Source organism: Triturus cristatus, chromosome 1_1 (genome assembly GCF_964204655.1).
Source record: "Triturus cristatus chromosome 1_1, aTriCri1.1, whole genome shotgun sequence".
Taxonomy (NCBI): domain Eukaryota; kingdom Metazoa; phylum Chordata; class Amphibia; order Caudata; family Salamandridae; genus Triturus; species Triturus cristatus.
The window spans coordinates 705893488-705920976 of record NC_140579.1 but is presented as its reverse complement, the minus strand read 5'-3'; the positions used below and the strand labels follow the sequence as shown (position 1 = coordinate 705920976).

The following is a 27489-nucleotide window of genomic DNA, read 5'->3' as shown; positions in this document are numbered from 1 at the left end:
CTGTGTTCAGGGAGGCAGGGCACCTGTGCACTTCAAAGGCATGCCCCTATAAGCTTCTCCCCATGTAAAAGGCACAACTGGGTATAATTACTGGACCTCAGACATCAACTCATCAGTACACTTCTGGACCTGTGGCAACTCTGCCAGGAAGGACTGCTGTGCTGCTGAAAAGGCTGCCACTCTGCTGAACTGCTGCTCTGAAGGACTGCTGGACTACTGGGCTGACCTGCTGCCCTCTTGCCTGGGTGACAAGGACTGGACCTGCATCTCTTGAACCCGGAGTGACTACAAGGGTTAGCTGGCTGGCCTCCTGATCTGAAGCCTCAGGGACACAGCAGGCTTCCAACCACCTTGAAGCAGCACCTCGACTCTGCCATTTATGAGTCTACCTTGCAAAGTGGTGCCACCCCAGTCCTGGACCCTTGGAAGTGGGCTTAGTGTGCTCTGCCAACCTTTGTGGATCCACCGGAACCAACACATCTCCTCTGCTGCGCGGCGTAAACCCAAGCAGTACCGAAGATCGACGCTGCTGCTTGTATTGTCCCCATCGCGAAGACCTACATCGCCTGTACAGCCTTTTGGGAACCTCCACTGCGACGCATCCTCGGTGCAGGCCTCACATCCCTCGTCGACGGCAGCCTCAATACCGGACTCTGCATCACAGCCTCGCAGATCCTCAGAACCAACACATCGCCCCGACTGCACACCACATTCTTGATGCCAGATTTTGCTTTGCAACCCATGTCGATGGGATCCTCCATGACAACGCAGGCCCTTACATCGCAGCCTTGCCACATCTCAGAACAGACGCATGCTTCGGCAGAGCGATGCATCTTCAATTTGGATCCTCACACAGCTCTACAAACCACGATTTAAGGTTCTTCGTTCAGTGGGCCTAACTGGGTCCATGGAGCCAGGCCTGTACTCCATCGCGGTCAGTGTGAACTTTTGACTTTGTCCTGGTCTGGCGCGACCAGATATTCACAGTTGCTGCTTTGCGGCGCTATTTTCACAAAAATCTTTAAAAAAGCTCATCTCCGGTCCTACTGATTGGAATTTTGTCATTTTGGTCCTGTTTTATTTATTAAAGAAAGTTATATTTTTCTAACTTGATGTGGTATCCTTTTTGTGTCGTGTTTTCACCTTATTATTGTTTGAAGTGTTGCATAAATACTTTACTAATTGCCTCTAAGTTAAGCCTGACTGCTCTGTACCAAGCTACTAGAGGGTTGAGCACAGGTTAATTCAGGGGTGGCTTGTGCCTCACCCTGACAAGGATTATGGTTGATGCTTGACCCAGGCTCACACCCAGTCAACCAGTAACCCAATTTATTACAAACTGTTATAGGATCTGGTGGCACACCTGTTACTGGATCTCATAGCACACCTGTTATTGGATCTGGAAGCATACCTGTAGTTGAGTTTGGCAGCATGTTTGCCACTGGGTATGAATCAGTAGTGTGGTAGCTTGCTTTGTTCTAGAAGCCTACCTGCTATTGAGTCTGACAGCCTGCCTTCTTTTGTCGACCTAAGTGGGAAGGGTATGCTCAGACGTGGGTACCGGGCTCACTGTGCCACTGTATTCAAGGTAGCCTGGCTGATGAGGGGTGATGCCCCAAAACCGGTCCCTGGATGCTTGTTTCTAGTCCAGGGAGGACCTGGCTTGGCAGTTCGGGCTGGACTGTTCCCATAAGCAGGGTCAAGACTGATTTGCATATTGCTGGGTCCAAACTTGGGTGGCGTGGTGAGCGAAAGAACGATGGATTAAACCCAGATCTTTGTGACTGGGGGTGAATGGTTGCATTGTTTAGCATTCCTTCCATCATTTTTAGGTCTCGCCTACGCAGCGCGCATGCGCTGCATAGGGGGGACCTCTTGGAATCGATCCGCAAAAACGTGCACGCGTTGCATTGCTTTCAATTGCAACGTGTGCACGTTTGGCGATTCCCTTGCGGGAGCGAGCTTTGGCGCCATGTGTTAGCAATTATCGCTCCTGGCGCTGCTCGCTCCCTCCAGGTTAACGCTTTAACTTTTGTCGCCACTTGTATTTTTTTTACTTTTAGCGCGAGGCACGCGCGCTTGTTATTTACTGAGCCCCTCTGCCCTTCAGGTAAGGCAGAGAAACCATTGCCTCCTCCGACGTCGCCTGAATGTGCTACTCGCTACCCTTGTCAGAAAAGGCGTAGGCGCAGCAGAGTGAGTCTTCCATCCATAAAACTCTTCGGGACTACTGTACGGGAGGGATCCACCGCTGAGAATGGGGGTTTCAGTCTCATTCGTGCTACCGCCGAGTTGTTGAAAAAAACAAATACTTTGGGCGAACTGTCGCTGTTAAGTTAGTACTTGTAGTTCATTTTCACGCAGGATTAACAAGTGTTAACAACATAGAATAAGAAGACAAAAAAACTGCGGTACACTTGAAGGAAGCAGCGCCCCCTGGCCGTGTATTTACAGTGCGCGGTTATCTGGTGGGACATCTCACCGGTGCCAAACCTCGGGGGAGGCGCAGACACCACTCTGCTCCTTGCGAGACTGGCACACACTCAGCGCCCGGGCTTCCCATGAACCTTCCACGGGAACACCCGAGGGAGCCGTTGTTGAAGAATCTGCCGGAGAGAAACAAAACAACTAACACCCACTTCACTGAACAGCGTGACCCCCTTAGTGATATGTTGTTAGGTCTCCCTGTTTCCATGTTAACGGGTATGTTCGTGCAATTGCCTTATTTGAAGCCAACAAGACTTCGACACCCAGAAAGCATTTTGGGACTGGGCAAACAAGAGATGCGGGGTCAACCCTACAACTTATCGCCAAATATACCAGTAGTTTGTGTCCTGCTGGCATCACTCAGGAGTACGCTCTATGCGCCTCGAGTCTAAACAAGTCACATTTTCGCACATGTGTAAAAATAATATTTACCGGTCTTCAGATACCTTATCAATATATGTGGTTCTTTCAAAGAGTGTAGTAGAACTCAACTTTTAGGACAAAGTTGTTACTGATGCTGAGTGAATGCTTTGGAGAAAAGAAACACTTGAATGGCAACTGGACAGACTGATATGTTCTATTGTGCCCCTCTTATCTGCTGGATTTTGATTATTTTCTTCATTACGTAGATAACATATCTGTGTTTTTGTGTAAATTCACAATTTGTTGAGTCTGGCTTTGCTGATGACGACGCAGTTGTAGGACTGCCCCCCTTCCACACACACACACACAGCTTCAACCGCACAATTATTCAAACACACTTGAGAGGTGTAAAGGTGTTTGTAAATGTGATATCAGCAAAGTACGCGTACAAAGAGCTATATGAAAAGTTGTTACTATGTTTTTTTATTTAGGAAGAAGGTGAGCTGGTCAGCAGGGGCGAATAACTGGCTAGTGATACATATCCTGGAAACCAGACCTGACAGGCGCTCCCGCTACGGGACGGGACAAGGGGTTTGAGACAGCCCACCCACCATGGGAATAGTAGGAAGCAATTAAGCATCGTTTGTTATCCTTCTGAATGCTCTCCGTCGCTTTATGGGAGGTTTAAACAGAAAAGGCGTTCTGGACCCCGTTCTCCATTTTACAATGTGCTACAATCCAAAGTGTAGGATATGCCAACCAGTGCTTAATTTGAGCCGGTGCTTTCCGGTGCTCAGCACCAGAACTTATTTCTGAACCTGCAGGTGGTCGTCTCAATATTAATTATTCCATTCCAAAATATAAAGAATAACATACCTTGCCATGGTCACTGGCTGGTATGTGTTCACAGGCAGGCATACGCCGGTTCAGGCAGGCATGATTGTGTATCACCACGTTAGTGATGATGTCATCACACCTGTCACGAATTCAAGAAGTCATCGTCAAAAAATGGCTTGCGTTCGATTCCCCGAGTCTGCTGCACCCTGCCATTGCCTGAGCCTCCCATTGGCTAATTGTAGGTGGGGGCTAGCTCATGACGGTAGGGTGACCAACCGTCCGTAAATTTCACGGACAGTCCGTGAATTTACTGTTGTGTCCGTTGTCCGTGAAGGAAGTTTCCACGGACGGCATTTGTCCTTAATTTTAGCCTTGGGGCCAAAAGACAAATGTTCAGCTGTTGAGATGGCTCAGCTCACGCAGAAGGGGGATCTCCCGTGCAGTGAATCAGAGGGAGGGGCAGCCAGGGTGCCGGGCTGCTTCAAAGAATGTAAATGTGGGGACTGGTTAATCTGGGGGTGTAAAGGATGTTTGAATGAGAAATAAATAGGTGTTAATTAACCTAAACTGCCTGAGGTGAAAGATTTCTTCTTTCTCCATGGTATTGTTAAGGTGTTCCAAACTGAACTGTGAAGTGTGTACTTTGCAACTACAACCGAGGTCACAAACCACTATTACATTACATTGCGATTTCATACCGTCTCATGTTTACAATTCGGAAGGTGTCGCAAAACCCCTTTCAAAATTCAGAACCTCTTTCCCCACTCTTAAAACAGGTTTTTTGTTTCGCTATGGAAGCGTGATTCAAAGACTTAGCTACTAAAAAAAATAATCTTTATGACATGCAGCCCCTGGTGGATTGACCTGTCGTATTCTCCCTGCATTAAACATGATTTTTTCCTTCTTGCGCTTTTAACTGTGGAAATGCAGGCTCTGGATAGTGATAGTGTATTAGCTGCAGTAAAATACATATATCAATGTCACCTTTGCAACTAACATCAAAATAATCACAGATGGGATGTGATATTGGTCAGGGCTTTAAGTGGGCCGGGTCCTGCCTGTACTCAGTGCCGGGTACAGTTCTAAAAAGCAGGTGTTGAGATGGGTCCCTATTGGGCTCTCCATTTTTGCCCTAATCCTCAGGGTGGAAACAAAATCTTAACTCTGCTGCACTTCCACCCTTCACTGCCTTTGATGTAACTCTAAAGAGACTGGTTACAGTTCTTTCACAGTCTCATAATTTTATAACTGAAGCATTTTCAATATTATTTACAATGAAGCCAAAGTTGTTGCTTATTTGTCTTATGCAACTAACAACCATTGACAAAGCCAAAAGTCCTGGCTTGTTCTAGGTGGATTGTTAATTATGGTGTTATTTATCTGGATGCACTGACAGAAGCAGCAAATTTACCAGTCGGGCGCAAAATATGCTAAGCACAGATTTCTTAGCTTACGTGTTTTAAGCCACACCCTTAGTTACATCGGCCAAGCCCCTTTGACAGACCCCCCAGTTTTTTCACCCCACTTAAAGCCCTGTACTAGCTACATATGGCTGTCCTGTAGCTCTTCTTCATCATTTTACTACAGCAGTCAGCAGAAACATATCATGCACCATTTGAGGTCATTTGTGTCCTGTAAGCTAGAGGCGGTGGAGACGTAAACCTTAGGGGTTTGCATGATATCACCTCAGTACAGCTTCTGACACATAAAACAAGCAACAAAGAAGGGGGTCTGACATTTAAGGTTATACTGCCCCACCTGTGATCCTCAACTTCTTGGAGTAACTATACTGCTCTTCTACCTTTACCCTGCTTTCGTCCACTCTTCTTGCTTACGTTCAGATTTACTAGTGTATATCTTGCTGGCATCTTTATGGGCTGGATTTTTTTATACTGTCGACATTTCAATATCTCAAGGTTAGCATTGATCGGCAATTCCCTTTTCATGCTTTCATGTCATACACCTTCTGCACATCTATGTGGACATGCTACAATGATTATTGTTTCTATTCTAATGTGATTCTTCTAAATGTTTACGCCTGTTATGACAACACTTTATATGGCGCTCCGCAAATTGTTTCTCTGCACTCCTGCTATTGAAATCTATTGTGTAGTGCGCTGTAATAGTTTCATCATGTGCTCCCCCTACCCTTCCATATTCGTTTTACAGATCCCTCTAGCCGGTTTGAGTGGAGTCTGCACAACTGAAAAAAAGAAAATAAACTGCTAGGCTAAATATTTTACGAAGAGACTGTGCCTGTTATATTTTTCCCAGAGTCTGCTTTCATTTTCTCATGCACAATGTATGGATTTAAGACAAAGCATACTTCCAGTGCTCTGGAAATAGGAACGCACGGGGAAGGAGAGATGTGGTACTATCCTTGTGCTCTCTTCTCCTGTATATGCGAACAACAGCAGTTCAGTGACTTGGTGCAATTTTCATATTTCAGACTGGGGTGCAATGTCATCATCATTAACGGCAAATGTACTTGCCCATGGACGTTGGCTCAATTTATTAGGTCTCACATTAGCCAAGACCTTTTGGTTTTGCTAAAATTATATCTATAATATGACACAAAGCTGTCTACTCGGAGGATTGCACTCTAATCCAGCAGTGCAGGACCCATTAAGCTACATCCTATGTGTGCTGCTTTACATCTCACAGTGCAAACACAAGGAGATGATGGACTTTTCAGACACTCACCCCCAGTCACAGTGGGTTGAATCCATCATCATTTTTTAGCTCACTTCGCCACCCCAGTTCAGACCCAGCCATATGAAAATCAGTCTTGACCCTGTGCCTCATGGGAACAGTCCAGCCCGAACTGCCAACCGGAAACAAGGATCCTGGGACCGGTTTCGGGGTAACACCCCTTATTAGCCAGGCTAGCGTGAATCCAGTGGCAAAGTACGCAAGGGACCCACGTCTGGGCATACCCTGCCAACTTTGGGAGAACAAAGCAAACACAAGGAGATGATCGATGGAGAGCTGAAACTTTTCGACACTCACCCCCAGTCACAGACCTGGGTTGAATCCATCATTCTTTAGCTCACTTCGCCACCCCAGTTCAGATCCAGCTATATGCAAATCAGTCTTAACCCTCTGCCTCATGGGAACAGTCCAGCCTGAACTGCCAAGCCAGGTCCTCACTGGACCAGAAACAAGCATCCTGGTACCGGTTTCGGGGTAAAACCCCTCATCAGCCAGGGTAGCTTGAATCCAGTGACATCTGACACAAAGCTGGTCACTCGGAGGACTGCACTCTAGTCCAGCAGTGCAAGACCCATTTAGCTACTTCCCATGCGTGCTGCTTTATATCTCACAGTGGCACTCAGATATGAGATGCTAGTAATAAAGTCCATCCGAACAAATCTTCCCGACCACTTCTCTCACCACAAATGCTTGCTCAGGACCATGAACTGTAAACAAAATATATTAGACTGAACAACCCAGTGCAGTAACCATATAGATTATGAACATATAAAATAACACAAAAAGACCTGTAGAGTTTCTCAAAAGTACACGCATACCGAAAAAACGTGAAGTGCATGATTGTCTCAAACTAATATAAACTTATTTTGACTTGTACTTATGTTGGTTGTCTATTTACTTATATACCATTGCGCGATCTCCTCTGATGTGTCTGTAAAATGTACCTTTTGTTGCAAATTTATGTCCTGAATTTTGACCTTCTGTCCTGAATTTTTGTCCTGAATTTTGACCCTTTGTCCTGAATTTTTACACTCACCGTCCTGAATTTCCCCTCATGCCAGTTGGTCACCCTACATGACGGATTTCAGGCAAGGAAGCTGCGAGAGCTCATTTGGAACTTGGGAGTGAGGTCGCGAGGAAGAATAAACTAAATTAAGTGTGCATTTTCAAATTGCTTCGTGACCAGAGTAGTAAGAAGGCAGCCCTACATTGCTGCTATCCGCAATGTGCTCAATACGGCTATGGCCGAGCACAACTTTTGTGCGCCATGGAGTCACCTGTTTGTGCGCTGCCCCCCAGCATGCTAATTGTTCAGCGCATGAGTCCAGCAGGCGCCACAGCCATACACACCGGCATTGGCAGCATTACGGTCGGGGACAATGCTTGTGCTGTAGCAGACAGGGTCACAACAAGCTCAGCACTGGATGCCGATGCCGTTGTCACCCCTGGACCTACTAATTGCAGGCAGCACTAGCAGTGACCTAACCTGCTGTGCTCGAGCAGCCGCCTGTTCCGCAATGCACTGATCGATATGTGCAAAAAAGCATTTTATTTTGGTGTGCATTTCTTTTTTTTGCACTCGTGTCGTGTCGGTTTAGATAAAGAATTAAAATACATGTCACCTTGCCCTTCTTTAGGAATGACAAAATAGCAGGGACATGTACAGGCTGGAGACAGGGCTGAGAGCACTGGTAAAGATGAGAGAGAGCAAGAGCAAAGAGGGGAAAGAAACAAGGAGAAGAGAGGGATAAAACGCAGCAGTGTAGAAGAAAAGGAGGAGAGCAAATCAGATACAGAGAGAAAGAGAAGGCAGACATGGTGCGCAGCAGACAGTGATAGAAGGGAGAAGATAGATTGAAAGGATGTAGAGGACAGGGCATGACAGAGAGAAAAAAAGAGCAGAGAAAGGATAAAACGGAGATACAGCTAATCACTGCTAGAAGAGTGAAAGTAAAGAGCCAAGATCGAGGGGAGAGAAAGCAGAATATGGATAAAACGGAAGATGAAAACGGGCATGGGTAGAATGCATAAGGAATAGAGGGCAAATCAGAAATACAGGGAACTAGGTAACACACCAGGTGTGACAAAGACGATAGAAAATGATTAGAGAGGTGAGAGGATAGACTCTTAGAGAAAAGACCTATGGGACAAACATCAGAGCAAGGTTAGAAGATAGACTGAGGCAGTGCTAGTGTTTGAAGGTGGGGCACACCAGAGATAGAAGTGGGCTATGGCCTCCTTGGAAACATTTTCGGCACCGGCACTTCTGTTTTTTCAAATTAAGCACTGATGCCAACTCTCGTCAATCTCGGAAAAAAACTAAAGCTGAAACTTCAAATCATAACGCGAAATCAATATTTTATGGATAGCTGTTTTCTTTTTAAAAAGAGAAAGAAATACTACAGTTGCAACCTTAGCAAGAAAGACCATCTTGGAAAAGACACTTCAACTGTCATATATCAATTATGAAGGTTTGATCACACACAGGTTTGCCTGCTTCTAAGCGCTTATCTTAGAGCAAGGAGGCCGGAAGCGGGCAGTAGTTCTAGCTTATCAAATTTGGTATCGCATTTGACATCAATTTCAGCTCGCATTGTACCCTTAAAGACGTCACGTATGGCCCAGCAGCGTGGCTCATTAAAGTTTCCCTAAAACCTTACCTGTCGAAGGGAACATATGGAGAGATGGTTAATTATGCGTACTTTTATAGGGCCCCACGCTTGACATATATCCACCTTGGGGCAAAAAACTGCACATAACACAAGGGAGTCATCATCCACGTAATTCGACCGTGAGAAAGGGGATGTTTAAGAGCCCTGTATAGTGCCATATAGTAGCAATAGGCACCCAAGAAATCACCAGTAAATCAAATGTGTTCCAGGGCAAAAATGGAAATCCAGTCTGTGATGCCATACCTTTATTGGCAGAGCAAAGGAAATGAAGGAGTAGTGCGGTATGGTGCATGATCAAACGAATATAAGAGAAGATATATAGCTGGTGAGATAGATCAGTGGGTTGCGTGTTTTTTTTTGTTGCGTAAAAGTGTATATAGTCTGCAGGTTGAATTCCAGCTAGAACTGCTGCAGCTTTTCATAAGTCGGATGAAAGGAGTACCACAGGGTTGTGTAATAATAACAGGTAACATTGAACTGCTAATCGATTATCAAGGGTGTACTGCAAACAGCTGATATATTATTTATACAGCAATGCATAGATCGCCAGCTGAGACACTGAGCCCTCGGGACTATGTGCGGGTGGGCTTGGAGAGCCTGGCAGCCAAATTGGAGGAGCTCAGTGGGTGTCTGAATCACCTCGACAACAACATGCAGAGGATGTCAGACATCCACACATCCCTCAATACCATCCAACGCACCCTGGATGACATTGCTGGGGTCCTGATCCGGAGAGCGGACACACTGTCCCGGCAGGATAGTTCCAGTAGTGTCTGTGCTGCATTATCCAGACTGTCAGGGATAATGGAGGCCAGGGAGCGGAGGGAGCTCAAACAGCTGGCTGCCACAGCTCAACACCAGCGTAATCTGGAACGGACATGGCAGACATCTTTACCTCCCCACGGTCTTGCGACAACATCTGCTGCTTGCGCATCCACATCCTCAGCTCCGCACCCTGATGTGTCTGTGCCTCACAGTGCTGCTCCCACCATACCACCACCCACATGTGAGACACATGACACATCAGAGGACAAATCTGAGGATGAAACTGCCACCATGGTAATGCGCAAGTCCCGCTAGCAGTGATGTAAAAAGGCCTGTCACACCATCGGATTGTACATTCCATCATTCCACTGACCTTCCTCTCACACTGTCTTCCGACGTCCACCAACACACAGCTTGGACCCACACACTGACCTACAGCAAATCTCCTTTTTTTCATTGACAATGGCATTGCAAAATCCGCCTCTTCCCCTGGCTCTGTCACTCACAATGGACTCTGCCTGCTACTCCAACGGGCATCCTGCCAATCCCGTGTCTTATGGGCCACTTCTGGTCCATTCCAAACCTTGTCTTGTAAATAAATTCCCTTAAATCACACAGGTGCGTGTTTCCATGAACAATCAAGTATTTAACTAAGACAATAAGTAAGGGGCTGTGAATTCACAAGAAGGACCAGCAATGCTAATACAATCAATGTACATGTGTCACCTGACACGGATAGGCAGTGAGATGACCTTGTATGTGCAAAAGCAATCAAGCTAATTTTCCTATGACAACATCTTTAAAGTGCACCACTAACCCGTGAGTGTCTCAAGGAGCGGGGGGGGAGGGGGGAGGGGGGTGGGACTCTGCCACTGCTGGAAATCCCGTTCTTGAGTAGTCTCATTAATGTTAGCATATGCTGTGCCTGCTGCAGGAGGGTGGGGAGAGTTTTCCAGTTCTTTGCGTTGAGGGGGCATAATGATCTTCCGCAGGAGTTAGCTTTCCAGATGCGGGGGACTGTGGCGATTCCAATGTCAGCGTAGCGGACCTGCTGGTTTGGGGTGCAGAAGCTGAGTCGTCTGTTGAGGTATGCATGTCCGGTGTTGTGGAGTGGCTTGTGTGCGTGGTTCTGGCACGTGGAGGTGATACACTTGTTGGTGGTGAGCCAGTGCAGGTCTCCCAGGTGGGGTGTGATGTGATGTCGGCGAGGGATGTTGATGACCAGGCGTGCAGAGGCGTTGTTAATGCGTTTAAGTCGTTTTTAGAGTTTGGTCGAGGCTCCTGCATAGAGGGTGATACCGTATTCCAACTTGCTGCTGCTGAGTGCCTGTGTGACTGTTCTCCATGTTTCGGTGGGAAGCCACCTGTAGAACTTGACAAGCATCTGGAGAGTGATGAAGCAGGAGGACGAGACGGCGTTTACCTGCTTTGGCATGGAGAGAGTAGAGTTGATGTTGAACCCCATGTTGCGTGCGTGGTTGGTTGGTGTTGGATCTGTTCCCAGGGCGGCCGCACACCAGGAGGTGTCCCAGGCGGAGGGGGTGGATTCGAGGATGAGCATTTCTGTCCTGTCCGATGTTTATCTCCTGTTGGCAGTTCTTCCTCCACTCAGCAACGTCTTACAGTCCTACATGGTGTTTGGTTGTGTAAGTGAGGGTGGCCATGGTGAGGGAGAAGATCAGCTGGCTGTCGTTCTCGTAGGAGATGATGTTGAGGTTGTGCAGTCGGGTAAAGTGTGCGAGTGGTGACATGTACATGTAGAACAATGTTGTGTGAGGGATGAGCCCTGGGGTAATCCGCTGAAGATTAATGTGGATTCTGAGCAGGAAGGGTGGAGGTGGGCGGACTGGGTTTTTCCAGAGAGGAAGGAGTTTGTCCAGTCACGAGCCTTGTCTCTGATCTCGGTGTCGTGTATGCGTGTGCATAGTGTGCGGTGCAAGACAGTGTTGAAGGCGAATCACAGGTCCTGGCCAATGAGTGCTGCTGTTTCACTGTTGTCCATCCGTGGCATTATGTCATTGGTGGCGGAGATGAGTCCAGATTGCTGCAGGAGTTGCCGCTGAAGCATGAATGGGACGGATCCAGGATGCTGTTCCCATAGAGTTAGTGGGTCAGTTGTCTGTTGATGGTCTTCGCAATGACTCCTCACAGGAATGGTAGCAGGGAGATAGGACGTAAGTTCAGGAGGTCCTTGGGGTCAGTCTTTTGTTTGTAGAGTAAGGGGTTGATATCGGCGTGCTTCCAGCTCTACGTGAATGTTGAATTTACGATGGAGATGTTGATGCTCATCTGGAAATGGGGTGCAATGGTGGGGCTGGCTTTGGAGCAGATGTGGTGTGGGCATGTGTCTGACGTTGATCCGGAGTGGATGTTGTACCAGATGTGCATTGTGTTTGTGTCGTTTATGTTGGTCCAGGAGAGCAGGGGGTTGGTGCGTATGGGGTCAATGGGGATGGAGGTCTCAGTGCTATTCGTGGCAGCCGTGGCGTTGTAGCTGTCGTGGATGTCTGCACCCTTGCGATGGACGAAAGTGTCAAAGGAGTTGCACAGGTCTTGCAAAGGTGGGATGGTGTTGGTGTTGGAGCTGGTGTTGGAGAGTTCTTTCACTAGGTTGAAGAGCACTTAGCTGGTGTGTGCATTGTTGGCAATGCGGTCTTTGAAGGAGGCCCGATTGCGTATCTGATGAGGTGATGGTGTCTGAGTGTGGCGTCTTTGTGAGTTGCGTTGCTGTCCAGTGTCTGTTCACGGTGCAATTTCTTCACTAGCTCATGGCAGGTCGGCATTGAGGCCTGGTGTTCTGCATTGAACCAGCTGGCTTACTTGCTGGTGTGTCTGTTGGGGTGTGTCTTAATCTGGGTGAGTGTGTTGGCGCAGTCGCCGATCCCTTGTCTGAGGTTCTGGGCGGTGGAGTCAGTGTCGGTGGGTGTGCACCAGGCAAGGCTGCTGGTTAGCTGTGCTTCTGTGACTTTGCTCCAGCAGTGCCAGTGGATCTGTTGGGTGTGGTGGCGCGTGGTATCTTTATGGAATGCGAAGTTGATGCATCAATGGTTGTTCCAGTGGAGGTTGGTTGTGTGGTTGGTGTAGACGTGGGAGCTTGCGGAGAATATGTGGTCAAGCGTGTGGCTGTTGTGGTGGGTGGGTGTTGTGACAAGTTGTATGAGGCAGAGGTTGGCCAGGTTGTCGATCAGGGTGGTGGATACGGTGCCGTTAATGTACACGAGGTGGAAGTTCAGGTCAACGTGAAGGATGTATTCTGTGGATGTGAGGGCGTGTGTACTGACAAAGTTGGTGATCGAGTTGCAGAACTGTGTTTGGGGTCTGGAGGCTATGTAGATGCAGGTTACTCTGAGGGTGGTGTTGGGATTGGTGTGGATCTGGAAGTGCAGGTGTTCGGCGTTGATGAGGATGTCGTCATTGTTGGTTGAGACTCTGAGAGTGTTCCTGTTGACGATGGCAATTCCTACTCCTACTCCGTTGGTGTGGTCCCTGTGGTTGATCTTGTAGCTGCACAGGATGGCTATGGCAAGGTAGTGTTCCGAGGAGGGGTACAATTAGGTCACTGTCATGGAGACCATGTCTGGGGAGGTTGAGTTGAGTAGGTTCCAGAGTTCACTTGTGTGTTGGCATCTGTGGCGGGTGTTGGGGACAATGCATCTGAGGTAGTTGGCTTCCAACACAGTGGGTGGATTTGCAGATCGGATGCTGGTGACAATGCAGTTCCGGCTGGAGAGGTGTCCTTGCGTGCGTTCTGTTCCGGGCAGGAAGCAGGTGTGTGATCGTCCTATGTTGAGGGCGTTGAGTGTGCTAGCATCGTAGTGGCAAGGTGTGTAGTTGCGTTTGCGGGCCCAGGATGTTCCTGCAATTTGCACGGTTCCGGCGTGGATGTACGCCAGTGAAAGGGGAGGTGGGAGGATCAGCCTGGCATGTGGGCGGTACGAATGTGCGTGTTGCTGTGCGGCTCAGCAGGGGATACTGTGGCGGGAAGGGAGAGCGGAGGCGGTTGGAAAAACACGTTTCCGAATACAGGGTAAGAAATGTAAATAAGCAATACAACTAAACCGGGTGAAGGGGCACAGTGGGCCAAACTAAATAACACTTGCGATGATGGCACAAATGAGACAACCGGAGTCAGACAGTGAAGAAGGGGCACAGGGGGTCCCACAAGATTACACGGACCAATTTGCACTGACCACATTGATCAGATAGCACAATCTAGCAATGTACCAACTCTGACCCCCTGACATGTATGACATATGTGTGAGAAAGTGCCATCTTTCCTGCATGGTATTCCCCCACTTTTTGCTGAACTGCTGAATGGACTTTGACTGAGTGTGCCCTGGACTCCTGCCAATCAGGTGCCCAGGGCCTATGTTCCTTCCCTAAACACTAAAAATCAAAATTGGCAAACCCTGGCCACATGTCAGCCCTTGGTAAATGGTACCCTAGGTACCCAGGGCCTTGTGACAAAGGAAGGCCTCTAAGGGCTGCAGCACTTATTGTGACACCCTTCGAGGCCCTGTACCCTAACACAACCACACTGCCCTTGCAGGCAGAGTGTCTGGGTACAACACAAAACAAAGAGTCGACATGGCACACATCCCTGTGTTGCATGCACACAACCTACACTGCCCTGGCATACATCATCCACCCCTCTAGCTGGGTGCCCTATGCCAGTGGTGTGGGCACAGGAGCATTAGCCCTCTGCACCTACAGTACTCAGGTCCATTCCTGGGCACTGTAAGTGCAGTGCTGCCATTTAAGAGTATATGGTGCAGAGAGCTCGTCAAACACGAACTCCATAGCACCATAATGGGAACACTGAAGACTGAGAAGTTTGCTATCAAACTTCTCAGCACATTAAACCCGCACTGATGCCAGTGTGTGATTTTATGTACAAAGCACTACTGAGGGCATCTTAGAGATGCCCCCTGACAACTAACCTACAATCCACGTCTGATCTTGGATGCTGCCTAGGCTGCCACACATCAGACATGTTGCTGGACCCCAAGGTGGAGAGCCCCCGCTCTCCTGGGCCTGCAACAATGCACATCCTGGGCAAGGTGCTAGGTCTCCTCCCCCAGGATGGCCAGGGGGAAGCTTCAAAGGCATGCTGACTCTGTGAGCTTCTCCAGGCCACTTGCTGTACCCAGAAAACTGCCCCCCCCGGTTCTGACCCCCACTGTGGCGGGAAGACTGGCCGGAAACACAAAATAAGGACAGGGGATGTGCCAGCCTGCCCACCCCAACCCTCAGGTGGGGGAGGCGAGGTGAAGCCCACCTCCGGGCGCTGTCCATCTTGAAGATGGGAAGCCCTGCACAATCAGGACTAGGCTACTGGCCCACTCCCACAGGTGAGTGGCAGGATAGTGTGTGTACCCACCCCAGGACAGGGAGCCATTGGTCCCTGCCCTGTGCCTACCTGTAACGCAACTAAACCTAGTATTTAGAGGCACCCTGAACCTTCCTTCTCCAGATTCCGAAAAAGCAAAGAAGAGCAAGAAGAAAGAAAACCTGCCGTGCAGCTGCTAAGAAGAGGAAGACACCAACTGCTTTGGCCCCAGCCCTACCGGCCTGTCGAGCCTTGAACCTGTTCCTGCCAAAGCCCGGCCCCATTTGTGGCCAGCAACCTCAAAAACCCCGGAGGACCTGGCTACCTTGTGACTCTGATCATCTGTGAGTCCCATGAGCAGTAGCTCTGCTCAAAGCAAGTTTCTAACCCCTGGCATCATCCCGGAACCGCAAACCCTGCACACTCTGCACAGGCCAAGCCTGGCCTGTGCCGGAATGGACAAAGACCACGATGACGTCCCCCCAGCGACTGTGACCCTAAATCTGGCCCCCAAGGTCTCACCTCGACGCTCATGATGACGCCTGCAGCCTCAGAACCAGGGACCCCCCCCAACCACAATCAACAGAGGGTAAGATTTCCCAAGACCAAAAGTCACCCCGGCGCCCTGCGGCCCCCTGTGCCCGACTCCTGGGTACATACCCACCCTCCAACTACCCAAATTACCTCCCAAAGTGGTGGGGGCACATGAAGAATCTTCGAGCCCGAGCTTGCAGCCTTTGTTCGTCCTGAAGCTTTCCCATTGCAATCCATTGAGCGCACAAAGGGTCAAAGGCACCCTGCAGCCACTCGCCCGAGTGGCCCTGGCAGTGTAACTTCTACTCCTACCTATTTCCCCATTTGCCCTGAGCAACTGACCAGGAGCCCAGCTCCCACAGCCGCGCGGCCTACTAGAGAGCAGCCACCAACCAAGGCCCCCCTGCCTCCCATAGGATAACATCGGGCCGAACTCACTCTGCCCCCGTCCGCCACAGTGCCGCAGAGGGTGTAAAAACTGTACCAACCTGACTCTGGGGGACCCCTGAGTCTGTGGCCAGAACCTTAACTCTGCCAATCGAGTACTTACCCAAAAGCCGATAACCCAATTTTATTCCATAGGGTAACATTGCTTGGTTCATCAGAAATTTCTTCTAAGTGTTGAGATTCTAGGAGTTAAAATATTCGCCTAAAATCAACCAAGTAACAGAAACGGAAATACTCACCTGCTATTAGGAGAGATCTTGGTGCCCAGCACTGACCCTGAAAAGCACTCACAACCGTACTTACCAATAACACTATTTTCCTCCATAGGAAATCATTGCCAGTTTTTCTGTTAAATTTCTTCTAAGTGTCAAGTTTTGAAATAGCAAAACATTGCCTGAAAATCACAACTGCAACTACAACGAATTTACTCACATGTTTCCAAGACCTTGCCCAGGACTGAATATAGGATCCAGTCCTTGAATTAGAAAAGTAATCCTAGAAGTAATCTATTGCAAATAACTTCAAACTCACATTGAGCTCAATGTATTATTGTGTTTGAAATTGTGTTGCCTATTGCAACAACTTGTAACTATTACCTACCAAAGTCATTTGCATATTGCAAAAGTATGTAACTAAAGCCTCGCAATCTGAGGAAGTATATTTTGATACCTATTGTTGGTTCTAAAATAGAACAAACATATATTTTTATATAAAAACCACTCAAGAGATCAGTTCTTGAGTGTGTGAGACCATTTGCTGACTGAGTGTGTACAACAAATGCTTTACACTGTCCTCTGATACTGCCTTACTGCTTGACTGTTGGACAGGCCTCACAGACGGTTTGCTCCCTCCCCGCACGACAAGGCCCGAACTCCGGCCCACCTGGCATACCCCCGCGACAAGCACCCGTACTCCGTCTTCCGACGGACCCTCTGCCCTCGGACCCCTACTCATCACGGGGTCCAGCCCCACCGGCTTCCCCGGCCGGGTCAAGCCGCCCTCTTGGGCCCTGCACCACGCGGCCGCATGGCCTCACCTCGACCCTAACCCCGGGCCTGGCCGGCCCCGACATCCCGGCACCACCATCCACCCAGGAGGTGAGCGGACCACTTGGCAGGTCAATGGGAGAAAGAAGTACCAAGGGCTCTCCCCCGCCAGGTGCCGATCGCCCCCAGCTCCCCCAGGCACTGGCTCCACCCCCTGCTGGGTGTCTGGACACCTTCATCCCGGACCCTCCGACCTCCAAGTGCGAGGGTCCGGACATCAAAGGGCACCAGCCCTATAACTGAGGCAGCTCCGGAGCAGGAAGGCAGTTGTATCCTGGAGTCGAGAGACACCGAGTGAACTCAACCTTGACGGTCTACTGGCGCTGCCGTAGCCGCTCTTGTGAACCCTCGTCCTGCCTGCTGGCGCTGCCGCGGCCTTCTGCAACATTCATCTTCCTGGGACCTGCTGGCGCTGCCGCGGCCCGTTGTAACGACCATCCTCACCGGGACCTGCTGGCGCTGCCGCGGCCTTCTGCAACATTCATCTTCCTGGGACCTGCTGGCGCTGCCGCGGCCCGTTGTAATGACCATCCTCACCGGGACCTGCTGGCGCTGCCGCGGCCTTCTGCAACATTCATCTTCCTGGGACCTGCTGGCGCTGCCGCGGCCCGTTGTAACGACCATCCTCACCGGGACCTGCTGGCGCTGCCGCGGCCTTCTGCAACCTTCATCTTCCTGGGACCTGCTGGCGCTGCCGCGGCCCGTTGTAACGACCATCCGCACCGGGACCTGCTGGCGCTGCCGCGGACCGTACCACCTAACCACCAAGCTCGAGGATTGTGAGCTCATCATCCTCTCATCCGAACTACCTGATTGGTAAATAGACTGTCCCGCTACCCCCTTCTCTACCTTGCGAGACTCTAATCGAGGGGACCCCTGAGTCCAGACCTCCTTGTACCATTCAACCGTACCTTAAATAAGTGCTTATAAAGAACACTGAACCTTATCCGTGTGTGATATCTGTCTGTGGGGGGGAAGTTACTTGTCTGTACGATCACTGGAGACGGCTCTCCCCGGAGACCTCTCCCCCTGACCCCGGCCGGCCCTCCCGGTCCGTCTACCTTTTCTAACATTGGTGGCCAGCGGCGCGATCCGAATCAACGCGTAATCGTACAGAGAGTAGCTCACCCCACGACATAAGCACGATGTCGACCAAAGATAGCAGCTCCACCGAGAAATTCCAAATGGAGAAATTAGAAGAATACAACCACCGCGAACTGAGACAATTTTGCATAGAACTTGGCATTGCTACCACCGGCCTGAGTACCAAGGATGATCTAAAGCGCGCTCTTGAGTCATGGACAGAAACTGGGGTCACAGGACCCTCCGACCAAAACAGCGTCACACCAGAGGAGAACGCCACGGCTCCCGAGGAGCGGGGAACGGGCCTCCCACAGGAGGAGATCCGAGAAAGAGACAGAGTCAGATTACACGAGTTGGAGATGGCACGACTCAAGATGGATGGGGAACTCAAGTTAGCTGAACAGAAACTCAACCTCGAGCATATGCGGCTTCGAGAGGAACGAGAAGAAAAGCAGAGACAGAGAGAGCTGGAAGAGAAAAAAATAACGCTCGAGCACGAGCGCCGACTAGCGGAAATAGAACTGCGCAAACAGAATAAGGAACTGGGAGTGCCTGAGCGACCACACACCCCGGGGCCAAGTGAGAAAAAAGTTCACATCCCCAAGGATGTTGTCCGCGAATATGTCCGAGAAGACGACATACAACAGTGGTTTAAAGCCTATGAGATCGCCATGACCTCCCACCGGATCGACCGGAGTGATTGGGGAGCCGGACTTTGGGGGAGATTTATCAACGAGGGTCGCGATGCCCTGCTGCAGCTCCCCGATCACCAAATGTCGTCCTACGACCACATGAAGGCTGCCCTCCTCACCCGCTACGGCCTCACGCCCGAGATGTACCGCCAGAGGTTCAGAGATTGCACCCGGATCCCAGGTACAACTTGGGTGGAATACGTGAACTATTTCAGCCGGGCCTTCGAGGGTTGGATCAAGGGAAGTCAGGTCACCACCTACGAACAACTCTTCAACCTTATGGTATGGGAGCACCTGTCAAACAACTGTTTCGTCGAGCTCAGGCAGCACCTACTCGACAGTAAGCTGACTGACCCCCGGCAGCTCGCCGCCGAAGCTGACCGGTGGGAAAGCACCCGAGTGGGCCGGAGAGGGCCACACAACCAGAACAGAAGCAACCAAGGCCAGCACCGTCCTCGGGGAGGAGGAGGGGGCCCGGGGCGAGGGAGAGACGCCTTACCAGCAACACCCGTGGCCAGCACCCCGCCTCCGGCCGGCCGGGGCAACCCCCCGTTGCGGCCTGGGTACCGAGCCAACGTCACGTGCCACCGGTGCCAGCGACTAGGCCACTACGCCAACGACCCGAACTGCCCGCTAAACCAAACACCCAAGCCCCGCCAGGTAGCAGCCGCTGCCCTAGGGGAAGAGCAATCATCGGAGGGACCCGAAGAGTACGAGCCGGCCCAGCAAGGGTGGGAACCGGCCGCCATGGTCCTGGCATGCTTAGGGGGAAGAGACATGGTTCCGCGGGCTCCCCTACCCGCCAACACCAGAAAATACGGTCAGTGGGTGACCATTAATGGACAGAGAGCCGAGGCCTTGCGTGACACCGGCGCCAGCGTGACGGCCGTCCGCTGTCATCTGGTGAAGCCCGAGCAGATCCTGCCGAACATTCTCTGCCCCGTCCGCTCGGCAGATAACTCTGAGAGTATGTGTAAGATGGCCTGCGTCCCGTTTGAATGGGGAGGGGTCTCCGGCCTACTGAAGGTGACGGTCCGGGACGATGCCCCCGTGGACTGCCTCCTGGGGAATGACCTCGAGAGTTCCCCGTGGGCCACCGTCGAGAAAAGAGAGCACCTGGGGATGCTGGGCCTCCCGGACTGGGCCTGCATAACCACCCGATCCATGGCCGCCCGTGCCGCCCCCCGATCCGAAGAAACCGAATGGCCAGCACCTCCGCCCCCGGTTGCCCCCGTAGAGGACAACGGCGAGTCCGACCTCCCGGACCCGACTACCGAAGAAGACGCGCAACACCAGGACCTTCCGGATCTGGCTCAGTGGCGTCAAGAAGGGGGGCCCACCCAAGAACAGTTCCGCCAGGAACAAAAGACCTGTCCCTCCCTCGAGGGACTCCGCCAACAAGCCAGTACCCAAAACGCCGGGGACACCACCGGAACCCACTGGGTCTACTGGGATAACGACCTGCTCTACAGCGAGCAAAGAATCGCCGAGCTGGGGGCCGGTCGAGTTCTGGTGGTACCGCTCCGCTTCCGAGACTTTCTGCTCAACTTAGCCCACGATGTCCCCCTGGCTGGACACCTGGGCCAGGACAAAACGTACAGTCGCCTGGTGACCCACTTTTTCTGGCCGAAAATGAGGAATGACGTCCTGAACCACTGCCGATCTTGCCCCACATGCCAAGCCAGCGGGAAGAGTGGTCGGAAGCTGAAGGCCCCTCTGCAACCCTTCCCTGTGGTCACCACCCCGTTCGAGAGGGTGGGGATAGACATTGTGGGGCCTTTGGACCCCCGCACGGCACAAGGACACAGGTTCATCTTGGTACTAGTGGACCATGCCACCCGCTACCCCGAGGCGGTACCCCTACGGACAGTGACAGCTCCGGTGGTTGGCCGGGCCCTGATGGGGATCTTCTCCCGGGTAGGCTTCCCCCGAGAAGTCGTCAGCGACCGAGGTACGAATTTCATATCTAAATACATGAAGTCCCTCTGGCAACAATGCGGGGTCACCTACAGATTCACGACCCCCTATCACCCCCAAGGGAACGGACTAGTGGAGCGTTTTAACCGCACCCTCAAGGGGATGATTGGGGGATTGGAAGAGCCTCTCCGTCGCCAGTGGGATGTACTGCTCCCGTGCCTCCTCTTCGCCTACCGGGAAGTTCCCCAGAAGTCCCTCGGTTTTAGCCCCTTCGAACTCCTGTACGGACACCCTGTGCGAGGGCCCCTCAGCCTAGTCAAGGAAGGTTGGGAGATGGCCCCCTTAACGACCCCTCCAGACGTCTTCAAATACATCCTGGCCTTACGAAACCAGACCCGGCGCTTCAGGGAGATGGCCAAGGCGAACCTCGAGGCCAGCCAGGAGGACATGAAGAGGTGGTATGATCACAATGCCTCCTCCGTTGAATTCGAGCCTGGGCAGCAAGTATGGGTGATGTCCCCCACCGAACCATGTGCCCTGCAAGATAAGTGGACGGGGCCCTTCAAAGTGGTCGAGCGTAAAAGCCCCGTCACTTACCTCATCGACATGAGGTCCCCCCGGAACCCCCTTCGGGTCCTCCACACCAACCGGCTCAAACCACACTTTGTGCGCTCCGAACTAAGCCTCTTGATGGCTACAGACAGTGGTACAGAAGAAGACTCCGAGCCCCTCCCGGATCTCCTGAAGACTCAGGAGAAGGACGGCTCCGTGGACGGGGTCCGGCTCTCTGACGCCCTCACCTCGGAGCAACGCCAGGACTGCCGGGACCTCCTGCTGCAGTTCGCTGCCCTGTTCTCCCTCACCCCCGGGGTCACCCCTTGGTGTTTGCACGACGTAGACACCGGGGACAGTCCCCCTGTCCGGCACCGGGCCTACCGCGTACCAGATCGGGTACGGGCCTGCATACAGGCGGAAGTGGCCAAGATGCTCACGATCGGGGTCATCGAGCCCTCGGACAGTCCCTGGGCCAGTCCGGTTGTATTAGTTCCCAAGGCCGCTGCCCCCGGCACCGCACCTGAACTGAGATTCTGCGTCGACTACCGGGGCGTGAACGCTGTCACCCGGACCGACGCTCATCCCATCCCCCGAGCAGACGAGCTGATCGACCGGCTGGGGGCCGCCCGCTACCTTAGTATCTTCGACCTAACGGCGGGCTACTGGCAGATCGGCCTCACACCCAGGGCTCAGGAACGGTCAGCCTTCTCCACCCCCGATGGCCACTATCAATTTAAGGTCATGCCCTTTGGCATGAAGAATGCCCCCGCCACGTTCCAACGCCTTGTGAACCAGGTCTTGGCGGGGCTCGAAGAATTCAGCGCTGCCTACCTGGACGATATCGCTGTATACAGCCGCCACTGGTCCGACCACCTCCGTCACCTCCAAGAGGTCCTACAAGCCCTCCAGCGGGCCGGCCTCACCATTAAGGCCGGCAAGTGCCAAATTGGCCAAGGGTCTGTGACCTACCTTGGGCACCAAGTGGGAAGCGGGCTAGTGGCCCCCCTACAACTTAAGATTGCGGCCATCCAGTCCTGGCAGCCCCCCGTCACCCAGACCGAGGTCCGAGCCTTCTTGGGGCTCACCGGCTACTACCGGCGGTTCGTGAAGGACTACGGCAGCATCGTGGGGCCCCTCACGGGTCTCACATCCAAGAACCAACCGAAGCGGGTCAACTGGACTCCTGATTGTCAAGCGTCCTTCGAGGAGCTGAAGGCCGCCCTGTGCACCGCCCCGGTGCTCCAGGCCCCCGATTACAGTCGGGAATTTGTGGTGCAGACCGACGCCTCCGACCACGGCATCGGAGCCGTCCTCTCTCAGTTGAACCCCGAAGGTCATGACCAGCCAGTGGCCTTCATCAGTCGACGTCTCCTGGCCCGAGAACAGCGTTGGAGCACCATCGAGAGGGAGGCATTTGCAGTAGTGTGGGCCCTCAAAAAGCTCCGACCCTATCTCTTCGGTACCCACTTCCGGGTACAAACCGACCATCGACCCCTGCAATGGCTGATGCAGATGCGGGGGGAGAACCCAAAACTCTTGCGCTGGTCCATTTCCCTGCAGGGAATGGACTTCACCGTGGAGCACCGACCAGGCCAAGACCACGCCAACGCGGATGGCCTGTCCCGCTTTTTCCGCCTCGACGAAGAGAGTCCCCAAGGAGATGGGTGACTCTCCCCGCCTTCAGCTGGGGGGGACGCATGTTGGACAGGCCTCACAGACGGTTTGCTCCCTCCCCGCACGACAAGGCCCGAACTCCGGCCCACCTGGCATACCCCCGCGACAAGCACCCGTACTCCGTCTTCCGACGGACCCTCTGCCCTCGGACCCCTACTCATCATGGGGTCCAGCCCCACCGGCTTCCCCGGCCGGGTCAAGCCGCCCTCTTGGGCCCTGCACCACGCGGCCGCATGGCCTCACCTCGACCCTAACCCCGGGCCTGGCCGGCCCCGACATCCCGGCACCACCATCCACCCAGGAGGTGAGCGGACCACTTGGCAGGTCAATGGGAGAAAGAAGTACCAAGGGCTCTCCCCCGCCAGGTGCCGATCGCCCCCAGCTCCCCCAGGCACTGGCTCCACCCCCTGCTGGGTGTCTGGACACCTTCATCCCGGACCCTCCGACCTCCAAGTGCGAGGGTCCGGACATCAAAGGGCACCAGCCCTATAACTGAGGCAGCTCCGGAGCAGGAAGGCAGTTGTATCCTGGAGTCGAGAGACACCGAGTGAACTCAACCTTGACGGTCTACTGGCGCTGCCGTAGCCGCTCTTGTGAACCCTCGTCCTGCCTGCTGGCGCTGCCGCGGCCTTCTGCAACATTCATCTTCCTAGGACCTGCTGGCGCTGCCGCGGCCCGTTGTAACGACCATCCTCACCGGGACCTGCTGGCGCTGCCGCGGCCTTCTGCAACATTCATCTTCCTGGGACCTGCTGGCGCTGCCGCGGCCCGTTGTAACGACCATCCTCACCGGGACCTGCTGGCGCTGCCGCGGCCTTCTGCAACATTCATCTTCCTGGGACCTGCTGGCGCTGCCGCGGCCCGTTGTAACGACCATCCTCACCGGGACCTGCTGGCGCTGCCGCGGCCTTCTGCAACCTTCATCTTCCTGGGACCTGCTGGCGCTGCCGCGGCCCGTTGTAACGACCATCCGCACCGGGACCTGCTGGCGCTGCCGCGGACCGTACCACCTAACCACCAAGCTCGAGGATTGTGAGCTCATCATCCTCTCATCCGAACTACCTGATTGGTAAATAGACTGTCCCGCTACCCCCTTCCCTACCTTGCGAGACTCTAATCGAGGGGACCCCTGAGTCCAGACCTCCTTGTACCATTCAACCGTACCTTAAATAAGTGCTTATAAAGAACACTGAACCTTATCCGTGTGTGATATCTGTCTGTGGGGGGGAAGTTACTTGTCTGTACGATCACTGGAGACGGCTCTCCCCGGAGACCTCTCCCCCTGACCCCGGCCGGCCCTCCCGGTCCGTCTACCTTTTCTAACATTGACCAAGCTACCACTTTAGAGAGTAAGGTTATATCATATTTAACCTCTGCCAAAACTCTGATGACTATGGACTCTGTCCACACTGTACCTATTTGGGAACAGTATATACCTAGCCACTTTCTCACAATATGCATGTGTGACACCATGTACAAGTCTGTTGCAGGACACAAGTAGTGTCACCAAGAAGGATAGCAAAACATAATCTCCTGGCATATCGCCTTACACAGGACGTGTTGGTCAAAGATTGTTGTGATGTAGCACATTGCATGTCACATCTCTAGGTGTTCACAACAGATTCACATTTCTGAGGAGACCCAAGGGCACAGGTCTAACATACATACATGGAACTACAAAGTAAGCCACACTGAAGTTGAGTCCACAATACTTACTGAAGCCAAAGTGCATAGCGTCAGTCAGCCCCTACCTGTGCACAAACAATGCCAAAGCAACTTCTGAGCACTGCCATGAAGTGCACACATATTGGCCAATGTGCCCACGGATGTCAGTTGAACTGCACTTAGCATATAGTCTGAATCATTGGCAAGATTACAAGGGTGTCATCACTATGAGACAATGCGAAAGTTACAGCTGGGATGAGTGTCTATGGCACTGTTGGTACAGGGAGCAATGCAGCATGTCACCACTTGTGTGCAGCAGAACTGTGTGCCTGCAAACAAACATCATCAGGTCCAAAAGCATAACTGTAATGATTAAGTGTGTCACAAAAACAAGAAACTCGAAGTTAAGTCTGTATTCCGAACAGTGCTAATACTCCAAGACACCTGTGAGTGACCTCTATTCCAAACTCATGACTCAGTCTCATATAACTCATGTGACTCACTAACACTGTCGTGCCATGTGACGTTAACAATGGACCCACAAATGACCAACGGCATGAATGGAATGGAGATCGATTGGCCATGCCCAGGAACATGTGAGATGTTGGAGGTCACAATGAACTGTCACCAGAGTAGGCTGTAAACCATAATTGCTAATCTATCAGACATGCAAGGTCATTGTGCTCACATCTAAGGTATCTGGCCTCAATCCATCCTGCAGAGTGACCGGTCAGGACCATAGTTACACATACAATGATTACTCCAGTGATGGAATGAGTTGCACACAATGGGGCAAGCCCCACTCCCCCGCATCAGCCATGATATAAGTGCAAGCAGAAATCTAAAATTAACAAGATTTATTCAACAATAAGATATATATAAAACAACCCTACACTAATCGATGACCCTAACACTAGCCCTAAACTAACTACAAATATTTTTTCTAACTAAAGCTATCTTACCTAACTATTTACAAACACAGAAAATGAATAAATACATCAGCCCCACACCCAAAGATAAATGAAATCTATCCCCAAATCCTATAACATTCAATAAGTAAAAAAGTCTAAAGCTAATCCTAACTAAGCCTACACTAAAACTATGCTAACTAACACACACAACTATGACATTACACAACATAATAATAAAATAGGGACATTGTGGGAAGGGAGAAGAGGGGGAGGGGTGAGAAATGGGGCAGTCTTCATTGCAGTCCAAGGTGGTTCCGGATCTCATGTAGATGCCGGTTGAGGTAGAGATATTCACGACGAATGTCTTGGAGGATATTGGTGTTGTTCTGGACCATCCGTATCAGTTGGGACAGTCCAGGATCCATGGGGGCAGGTGCGGGTGCTGGTGCTGGTGCAGGTGGCGGCGCATGGTGGCCTGGCACCTGTGCGGGTGTGGCGGCAGGGGGATTGACAGGTTGGGAGCCCACACTGGCACCTGAGGTTGACTGTCTGTTGCCGCTGCCGGTCAGGACATATACCGGCAGCGACTTCCAGGTCCCTGCCTTCTTCTCGGCCCAGTACCTCCTTGCCATCATTCTAAATCCCTTATGGACCTTACGCACGTGGAGGTACCGGTCCTTGGCGGCCTGAAATCGGTGCTGTTCCTCAGGTGTCATGTTGTCTGAGAGAAAAAAAATCTGTCAGTTTTCTGTCCCCTACACTATGTAACCATCCAACATGAGATCTGTATCACAAGTTAAAAACAACATGGGAGGCAACACATCCGCTTCACCCTGTTAAGTCAAGGACTGACCTGTTAAACCCAATGTCTACGCATGAGTCAATAACTACATGCTGTGGAGACTGACATGACAGTGCATGGCAGGGACACAACTGAAAGCTAAGGACACACTACAAACATGGAACCATTGGACAACCGGGCAGTGGGTGACATGTACAATTGACTTAATTCGGGAGGCATAACCCCTACGTGCACAGCACAACCCTCTCCCATCCTGTGACAGACAGCTGCATCAGAATTACAATGCACATGTGCAGCCATGTGTGTCCCCCAGGAACTGTGTGCAGTACATCAAGTCAGAGCCAAGACAGGCAAGGGTGTATGTGTACAGGTGTGAATAACTACCTATTGTAGTCTCACACTACATGCACAATAACAGGACTGGGACTGCCCTACTCACACTTGCAATCATGCTGCATCGTGCCGCACACATGGAAACATGTTTGGGGTATGAATGCTGACTTACTCACTCCACCATTACTATGCAATTAGTGATAGTCATCCACTGCGAGGGGGATACATCATTGACCCACAACTGCCACTCATGCAGGTGTTATAACCCCCAATCTCACTCCATAGTAGAGATGAACACGCATGCATCAACTACGCAAACTGTTACAATGGATTACACATTGTAATGGCACCCTGGGGTCATGAGGGTTGTGATTGTTGCCGCAGGCTGGATTTGCCAATCTATGTGACATCAAATGATGCATAGCTAATGCATGCATATAAAATGTGTGTTGAGTGATGTCACCAATTGTGTCAGATGAGTTGGTACACATGATCCTGATTCCAGCATGGAATTTCCACACGGACATAGCCTGTCAACACCATTGCAGTGCACAAATATCAAATTTCAATTGACGTACACATCTATGGAATGTGTTTGTTTAACACCTCATTGACAAACTTGGATCTGAGCTACACCCTGCCACTTCTGCTTCTGTGCTATGCAG

At 51.6% G+C, this 27489-nt stretch overlaps 1 protein-coding gene and 1 long non-coding RNA gene across 4 annotated transcripts in view; one reads left to right on the top strand and one right to left on the bottom strand.

Annotated features, from left to right (window-relative positions):
- Nucleotides 1-27489, top strand: part of FMNL1 (formin like 1) — a 1060054-nt gene that overhangs the window by 259628 nt on the left and 772937 nt on the right. The window lies entirely within an intron of this gene.
- LOC146870933 (uncharacterized) overlaps nucleotides 25717-27489 on the bottom strand; it is a 144942-nt gene continuing 143169 nt past the window's right edge. Inside the window, exon 3 of the long non-coding RNA XR_014979835.1 lies at nucleotides 25717-26410. This is a non-coding gene — a long non-coding RNA (uncharacterized LOC146870933). The remainder of the gene's footprint in view (nucleotides 26411-27489) is intronic.